The 9,558-nt window shown below is 45.5% G+C and overlaps 1 pseudogene; it reads left to right on the top strand.

Annotated features, from left to right (window-relative positions):
* Positions 1 to 7,436: 7,436 nt before the first annotated feature.
* LOC126936436 (filamin-binding LIM protein 1-like) lies at positions 7,437 to 8,313 on the top strand (annotated as a pseudogene).
* The last annotated feature ends 1,245 nt before the right edge of the window (positions 8,314 to 9,558 follow it).

The raw sequence follows: 9,558 nt of genomic DNA, 5'->3' as shown, positions 1-9,558 counted from the left end.
CCTCTGGAACTGCCTGAGCAAAGAGGCAAAGGCCTTGTGTGGCTGGCTGCAAGGGGGACCACAAAAGGTTTAATGGGCATCTACTTTATTTATTTTATTTTTATTATTTTTATTTTTATTTTTTGAGATGGAGTCTTGCTCTGTCTCCAGGCTGGAGTGCAGTGGCATGATCTCGGCTCACTGCAACCTCCGCCCCCTGGTTTCAAGTGGTTCTCCTGCCTCAGCCTCCTGAGTAGTTGAGATTACAGGCGCCCACCACCACACCCAGCTAATTTTTGTATTTTTAGTAGAGACAGTGTTTCACCACGTTGGCCAGGATGGTCTGGATCTCCCGACCTCATGATCCAACCGCCTCCGCCTCCCAAAGTGCTGGGATTACAGGTGTGAGACACTGCTTCCAGCTGGGATTCTACTTTATTTAAGTCTCACTCTAGGCACCTTGGGAACCACAGAGAAATGAGATCATAAGCATAACCAGATACTACCGTTCCAGTTTTCCGGGGAGCAGAGTCAGCCAAGAAACTGCTTAGGGGACAAATTCCTCATCTCACCTTCTTTCCCTCACCTCTGAAGCTAGTTTTAAGACAAACCCACTCTGGGAGACACTTTGAAGGATGAAGGAGGACCCCAAAGCTCCGTGACATTCTCCAGCTCCAGGAAGATGACTCCATCTCGCAGTAAGGCAGCCAGGACTGCCCTTGTCTGAACCTACGTCCTTGAGGCTCAGCCAAACCTCTCCTTCCGTGGCAGAGGGATGTTTAGGTGACATTCTTCTCCCTGCCACTCAGCATCTTTTAAACAATCCTCCTCCACCTTGGGAGAATATGCATGAACTCACTGCAGTCTAGGACGACGGAAGCTGAAAATTGTCTTTCTCCCTGGGAGTGAAATTGGTCACAAGGGGAAAAACACACCTCCCCTGAAAAATAAGAATCTGGGGCCAGGCGCGGTGGCTCATGCCTGTAATCCCAGCACTTTGGGAGGCCAAGGCGGGCAGATCACCTGAGGTCAGGAGTTCAGGACTAGCCTAGCTAACATTTTAGTAGAAACCCCGTTTCTACTAAAAATACAAAACTTAGCCAGGCGTGGTGGCACACACCTGTAATCCCAGCTACTCAGGAGACTGAGGCAGGAGAATCGCTGGAACTCAGGAGGCAGAGGTTGCAGTGAGCAGAAATCGTGCCACTGCACTGCAGCCTGAGCGACAGAGCAAGACTTGTCTCCAAAAAAAAAAAAAAAAAAAAATCTGGGATGACTGCAGGTTCTTTCAGGCAAAGTTCTTTTGCTTGCCGTGGTAGAAATCCATGTCAAGTGGAATTAGTGAAGAAGGGACCTCGTTCGAAGGATATCAGGGTATGTTGCAGGGCAGGGGCATTGGGCTCAGAAGGACCGGGTGCCAAACCCTGGAAGATGGACTCCCCAGGAATCCTTGGAAGCAGCGACACCCCATGTTTGGCTGCTGCCAGCTGCACTTGAGTTTCCTCGGCCTGCTCACCCCAGCCTCAGGGGCCTGTGACGGGAGGGGAGGAGGTTGGCACAGGCCCTTGGCTCTGCAGCACACCGCCTGTAGTGCACCATGAATTAATATTTTTAATAAATCCTGTAATTATCTTGTGAACAGAACATTTTTGTTGCACTATGTTTTTCGGTGTTAAAAGCATTAATTTGTTCGATATAAACATTAAAAATATACCATCGTCTTTGTAACCTTGTTTCTTTATTTTGTTCATGGAAAGTGGGCTCTAAGGCCCCAACTAAGAGGTACGCTTGGCTTTGCGTAGCCACCCCAAGTGGCCAGCCAGACTGCGGCCAGCTCTCAGACCCGGGTTGGAATGTCTAGGAGAGATGTTCAACTGGCATACTTAACTGTTAGACCTCAAGATCCCTTTTCCATGCAAGGAAAATCCTCTTCCTGGGCTCACCTTGTGCAGAATCTCAGATACTACAGGTCTCCAACCAGCTGAGCAGGGGACTCCCAGGGCTGTGGAATCTCAGGGGAGCTCACCTGGCAGCTCAACTTTCCTAAGTGTGTACGACTCTGCTTCCTCCCAATTCTTGTCTCTCTAGTACATCGCTATCTTCTCTTGATCCTGAAATTTTTTTGTTTGTAATGTTCTGTTTTATCATATGTTTTGCGTTCCCTCAAATCCTTTGTGGCAGGACAAAAGACCAAAAAGTTGAATAAATATCGGGTTTGTACTTAATGTCATCAAATCAACATACATCTTGTAGGCGCCTCAGGAGCCTAGCCAACCTCCAAGAGGGCTTGGTCCAAGTCAGAATTAATTTGTCCTTCTTCCTTCCCTCCCTCCGTTCCTTCTTCCCTCCCTCTCTTCCTCCCTCCCTCCTTTCTTCCCTCCTCCCCTCCCTTGCTATCTTTCTCTTTGCTTCCTTTTTTTTGTTTTCTTTTTTTTTTTGAGACGGAGTCTCGCTTGGTCACCCAGGCTGGAGTGCAGTGGCCGGATCTCGGCTCACTGCAAGCTCCACCTCCCGGGTTTATGCCATTCTCCTGCCTCAGCCTCCCGAGCAGCCGGGACTACAGGTGCCCGCCACCTCGCCCGGCTAGTTTTTTGTATTTTTTAGTAGAGACGGGGTTTCACCGTGTTAGCCAGGATGGTCTTGATCTCCTGACCTCGTGATCCGCCCGTCTCGGCCTCCCAAAGTGCTGGGTTTACAGGCTTGAGCCACTGCACCCGGCCCCTTTTTCTTGTTTTCTATGAGTAACTTTTTTTGTGGAAGCAATACAAATGTCTTTAAAAACACTTCTTAAACACTGAAGTATGACCAAAAGAATAAAAACAATTCAAATTCCCACCACATCCCCCCTAAGAGATAATTACTGTTAATATTTTGGTCTACAACTTTCCAGATAATTTTCAATCAAATTAGCCTCACTGTGAAAATAACCCTACTGTAATGCTGACTTATATCCTATTTTTTAACTTGGCAACATGTTATGTTTCTTTGCACATTATTGCATTTTCTTCTGGAAACATTTTATTTTCTAAACTGGAATCAACTTTGTTTTTCTGATATATAAAATATTTAACCAATACAGAGAAATAGAGTCCCTCATAATCCCACTTCCTAAAAATAATCACTATTAATTTTTAAAATCCTTCAAGTTTTTATGTATGTGTAATCATACATTTATATAGACAGAACCCTAACACATCGTTGGATAGTGTTTGGTAAACCGCTTTTTCCTTCTTAACACTAGATCATGAGTATCTTCCCACATCAATACATCATGTGGCGGAGGACAGTGGCTCATGCCTGTAATCCCAGCAGGTGGGCGGATCACCTGAGGTCAGGAGTTCGAGACCAGCCTGCCCAACATGGTGAAACCCTGTCTCAACTAAAACTACAAAAATTAGCTGGGCATGGTGGCATGCGCCTGTAATCCCAGCTACCCAAGAGGCTGAGGCACGAGAATCACTGGAACCCAGGAGGCAGAGGCTGCAGTGAGCCAAAAAGAATGCACTATCCTTCTTGATGGCTACATTGAATTCTATTCCATTGAATAAATGGACCATAATTTATTTAACCAATCACTTCTTGTTGGAAACATATTCTAATTTTTCAATTTTTAACTATTATAAGGAATTATTATTTTTTCAATTTTTCACTATTATAAGGAATACTGTGCTCCTTATAATGATGTAAGCATCATTGTGTATGCTTCTTTGTCACATATCTGATTATTCCTTTAGAAAAAAATTCCTAGAAGAAGAGTTGCTGAGAAAAAAAGATACATCTTTTAAAATTTAATCATATTAATGAACAGTCCTCCAGAAAATGGCACCAATTTACATTTCACCAATATGTGTAAGATAAACTGATTTTCCACACCATCTCCAACATTGACCATTATCACTCTTTTTTATCTTTGCTAGTAAGATGGCTGAAAATGAGATTTCATTTTGGTTTCAATCTGTAAGTCTTTGATTATCAGTGAGGTTGAAGCATGCTTTTATATCTTTATTTGTCCAATTTAGTTTATGAATTACCTAATTACCTATTCATGTGTTTTGCCTATTTTATTTTATAAAAGCATTCTTCTTTTCTTATTGATTGGTAAAAGTCCTTTATATATCAAGGCTGTTAACCTTGATATCTATGTTGAAATTGTTTTTTCTCACTTAGTTCATTGTATCTTTTGCCATAGAAAATTTTCATTTTTATATGTTTGGTGGGTTTTCTTTTGAAATGCGGTCTCATTCTGTCACCCAGGCTGGAGTGCAGTGGCATAATCTCAGCTCACTGGAACCTCTGGGTCCCGGGTTCAAGCTATTCTCCTGCCTCAGCTTCCGGAGTAGTTGGGACTACAGGTGTGCGCCACCACGCCCAGCTAATTTTTGTATTTTTAGTAGAGACAGGGTTCCATCATGCTGGCCAGGCTGGTCTCAAACTCCTGACTTCAAGTGATCCACCCACCTCAGCCTCCCAAAGTGTATTTTTATGTATTTGTACCAGCCTGAGCAAACAAAAAGCCAAGTAACGGCCTTAAACCATACAATATTAGCTGTTTAATTAACCTGAAATTCAGAAGTAGGTGGTCACAGGATTGGTCTGGTGGTTCAGAGATGACATCAGTCTCTGTATGTCCTTCAGATTTGCCATTTAGTGTATGTTGACAGTGCCTCCCCTCAGTGAGACAAAATGCCTGCTACACCTTTAAATATCACATCCTCGTACTCTGATTAGGAAGGACAAGGATTTAAAAAAAAGGAGAATAAGGACAAGGAATTTTTTTGCCATCTCACAGATCTGCTATTTTCATCGGAGAGGAAATTCTCTCCCAGAAGGTCCCAGTAGATTTTTACTTACATCTCTTACTGGTAACCAGTAGTGTGTGCTGGAATAATCAAACCTGCCAATCACTTCCTCTATGACTTGTGGCTTAACACCGCATTACCAAAAGACCTCCCTGTCCCCAAATTCTCTTTTTTTTCTTTTTGAGACCGAGTCTCACTATGTTGCCAGGCTGGAGTGCAGTGGCACAATCTCGGCTCACTGCAACCTCCGCCTCCTGGGTTCAAGCGATTCTCTTGCCTCAGCCTCCCGAGTAGCTGGGACTATAAGCACATGCCACAATGTCCAGCTAGTTTTTGTATTTTTAGTAGAGATGAGGTTTCACCATGTTGGCCAGGATGGTCTCGATCTCTTGACCTCATGATCCACCTGCCTTGGCCTCCCAAAGTGCTGGGATTACAGGCATCAGCCACCATGCCTGGTCCCCACATTCTTTTAAAATGTAATCCACTACTATGTCCTAGAACTTTTGAGTTTTTATTTGTTTTATTTCCAAATCCTTAAACTATCTGGAATTTATTTAGGAGTATAGTATGAGATAACTTTGCTTTTTTTTCCAAAGGATATCCGATGTACGGACAACTTTTATTAAATAATCAATATTTTCCCCATCAAGTTGAAATACCATCTTCATTATTTACAAAATTCTCCTAAATTCATGGGTCTAGCTCCATGGATCTGTCTTTTCTTGCTCCAGTACCACAATGTTTTCATCACTACAGTTTCATAGCAGGTAGCACAAGTTATTCTTCCTTCGTTATTTTCTTGGCTATTCTTTATTTGTTTATTCTTCTAGATAAACATTAGGATTAGTTTAACTAGTCCCCCCCACCCACCAATGAATGTTTTCTTTAGCATTTTGATTTGACTTACATTAAACTTATAGATTAACTTTAGAAGACTTCACACCTTTACCAATATTTAGTCTTTCCTCCCAGGACCTTGGGCGGTGCCTCTCCACTTTTCATCTTCTTTTACGCCCTTTAGCAAAGTTTATCATGTCTTCATAAATATCTTGCACATTTTTGTTAAGCTTATTTATATGTATTTTATTTTTTATGCTGATTGTAAATGGGATATCTTATACCAATAGGAAAACTCAGAAAGGATCATTTGTTCATTTCTTAAATATATTCTATTTGGCTGGGTGAAGTGGCTGACCCCTGGAATCCCAGCACTTTGGGAGGCAGGGGCGGGAGGATCACCTGAGGTCAGGAGTTCGAAACCAGCCTAGCCAACATGGCAAAACCGGGTCTCTACTAAAAATACAAAAATTAGCCAGGTGTGGTGGCGGGTGCCTGTAATCCCAGCTACTTGGGAGGCTGAGGCAGGAGAATCGCTTGAACCCAGGAGGCTGAGGTTGCAGTGAGCTGAGATCATGCCACTGCGCTCTAGCCTGGGTGACAGAGCAAGACTCCATCTCGAAAAAATAAATAAATAAATATATGTACGTGTGTGTGTGTGTGTGTGTGTGTGTGTGTGTGTGTGTATTTTTTCTATTTGGCTATGATTATTTGAAAATATTCCTTGATTTAATTTGCTAATATTTATTTGTCATTTATTTCCAAGAAAGGTAAGGATGAAATATTTTTATCCTTTGAAGGACTTTTATAATAATGTTTGCAAAGTTTATAAATGAATCAGGGAACTTTCAGTCTTAATATTACTCTAGAAATGTATCATTCAACAAATACAGTAGCCACCAGCCATGTGTGGCAAATGAGCACTTGAAATGTGGCTACAGTGGCCCACTGCTGTAATCCTAGCACTTTGGGAGGCTGAGGTGAGTGGGAGTGGATCCCTTGAGTCTGGGAGTTTGAAACCAGCCTGGGCAACACGGCGAAACCCTGTCTCTACTAAAAATACAAAAAATTAGCTGAGCATGGTGATGTGCACCTCTAGTCACAGCCACCCATGAGGCTGAGATGCCAGAATCATCTGAGCCTAGAAGATCCAGGGCACAGTGAGCTGTGATTACACCACTGCACTCCAACCTGGGCGACAGAGTGAGACCCTGTATAAAAAAGAAGAAGAAGGAGAAGGAGAAATGTAGCTACTGCCAATGAAGAACTAAATTTATTTTTATTATTATTTTGAGACAGGGTCTCACTCTTGCCCAGGCTGGAGTGCAGTGTTGCATTCATTGCTCACTGCAGCCTCCAACTCCTGGGCTCAAGTGATCCTCCCACCTCAGCCTCCTGAGTTACTGGGATTATAAAGCACACACGATCATGCCTGGCTAATTTTTCTTTTTTCTTTCTGTAGGGATGGAGTCTTGCTGTGTTGCTCAGGCTGGTCTCGAACCCCTGGCCTCACATTATCCTCCCACCTTGGCCTCTCAAAGTGCTAAGATTACAGGCATGAGCCACTCTCCCTAGACAATGTTATTTATCTTTAATATTTAAAATTAAAAACTGATGTTTGACTTAGTTACTGGAAAACTTTTAAGCATTTTGGAACAATGTAGGTATGTGAATCTGCTTTTCAACTGTAAATTTACTTTATAAAATCTAAATCTTCAGAGATAAGTATTTCTGATGAAAACTTAGTGTCTGAATTGAGATACGCTGTAAGTATAAAATACAGAAGAGTCGGAGCCGCCGGGCCCAGGAGGCCCGTGATGTCCACCCCCTCCTCCTGTCCTGGATGGTTAGGCCGTGCTTCCTCACCTGGACCTCCTCCCACCCGCTTCACGGTCCCCTCCGGGGCACGTGCCTTCTGAAGAGGAGGCTCCTGCTCCAATGGGGGCCTCACTTATTGCGGACTTAGAGCAGCTGCGCCTGCCCCCGTCCCCACCCCCACCACAGACCCCAGCGGAGGGACCATCGGTCCAGCCTGGGCCGGATACCCTCAGACCCTTGGAAAAAGAGCTGCCGCCTCCCCCAGCAGAGCTTGTTGAGAGAGAGGCGTCCACAGACATCCGTGCCTTCTACCATAAGACTGTGTCCCCCGCAAGAACTGGCTGTAGATGCCATGAAGAGGCAGTACCATGCCCAGTACTCCACGTGCCGTACCAGCCGCCGCCAGCTGGCCGGGCAGAGCTTCTACCAGAAGGATGCGCGACCCCTCTGTGAACCCTGCTGCCAGGACACGCTGCAGAAGTTCAGCAAGTGTGGCGAGGTGGTCCGGGAGCACATCATCAGGGCCCTGGGCCAGGCCTTCCACCCCTCCTGCTTCACGTGTGTGACCCGCGCCTGGTGCATCGGGGATAAAAGCTTTGCCCCGGGCAGCCAGAACGAGGTGTACTCCCTGGACAACTTCTACAGGAAATTTGCCCCCATCTGCAGCATCTGTGAGAATCTCATAATTCCTCGGGATGGGAAGTATGTCTTCAAAATCGAGTGCACTGGAGGAAATTTCCATGAAAATTGCTACAGGTATGAGGACTGCAGGATCCTCCTGTCTATCGAGGCCACGGACCAAGGCTGCTACCCCCTCAACAATCGTCTCTTCTGCAAGGCGTGCCACCTGAAGCAGAGTGCTGCGGGGTGCTGCTGAGAGTGCCCGCCAGTGTCAGGCAGTGAGCGGACCACTTGCCCTGTCTGGGGCCCTTCCCTTACTTGGTTTCCCTTCCTGACTTGCTCTTGCACACTTTCCTTCTGAGCCTCCACAGGGACCAGCCTGCAAGTCGGCGCAGCCTGTCTAGGACACAGCGGGGCTAAGCGCCGTCAGACCTTTCACTCCTCCTCTACCCTCTGGGCACCAGAAGGTTCCTGGACCATAAGTGCCACCCCCAGAATTCCTTGCTGGTCCTACCCCATTTCCAGGGAAAAGCTGGGGGGACCCCTACCACTGACTGTAGCTGTCTGGTCGGGGTGCTGAGACCAGCATGGCTTTGCACGGTTGAGCTGTTTGAGTAAAAACTCCAAAGTCCCTTAAAAAGTGCTTTTTAGCCTGAACGCAGTGGCTCACGCCTGTAATCCCAGCACTTTGGGAGGCCAAGGTGGGCGGATCACTTGAGGTCAGGAGTTCAAGACCAGCCTGGCCAACACGGCGAAACCCCGTTTCTACTAAAAATACAAACATTAGCCGGACGTGATGGCACATGCTTATAGTCCCAGCTACTTGGGAGGCTGAGGCAGGAGAATCACTTGAACATGTGAGGCAGAGGTTGCAGTGAGCTGAGCTTATATAACTGCACTCCAGCCTGGGTGACAGAGTGAGACTCCGTCTCAAAAAAAAAAATGTTTTTGAAAATGTTGAGGTTGGCTGGCCACAGTGGCTAATGCCTATAATCCCAGCCAAGGCAGGTGGATCACCTGAGGTCAGCAGTTTGAGACCAACCTGGCCAACATGGTGAAACTCCGTCTCTACTAAAAATACAAAAAATTAGCAGTCATCATGGCTGGTGCCTGTAATTCCAGCTACTAGGGAGGCTGAGGCAGGACAATGGCTTGAACCCAGGAAGCAGAGGTTGCAGTGAGTCGAGATCGTGCCACTGCACTCCAGCCTGGGCAACAAGAGTGAAACTCCATCTCAAAATAATAAAAAAAAGAAAGAAAGAAAGAAAAGAAAAAGAAAGAAAAGAAAAGAAAATGCTGAGGTTGAAATGATGGGAATCAACATTCTTTGGAGTTAAGGGAGAGAGTGTAATAGCAAACACCTCCCCTTGGTTCACACACATAAAAGAATGGGACCCATTGGGGACACAGTCATGGACTTCCCCATTCTGGAATGTGTGGTGCTAAAGTGAGGCTGGGGCCCAGGCCTAGGAGGAGAAGGTGGCCCATAGATACCCCGGGA

Source organism: Macaca thibetana, chromosome 14 (genome assembly GCF_024542745.1).
Source record: "Macaca thibetana thibetana isolate TM-01 chromosome 14, ASM2454274v1, whole genome shotgun sequence".
Taxonomy (NCBI): domain Eukaryota; kingdom Metazoa; phylum Chordata; class Mammalia; order Primates; family Cercopithecidae; genus Macaca; species Macaca thibetana.
This window is presented reverse-complemented; position numbering and strand designations above follow the sequence as displayed.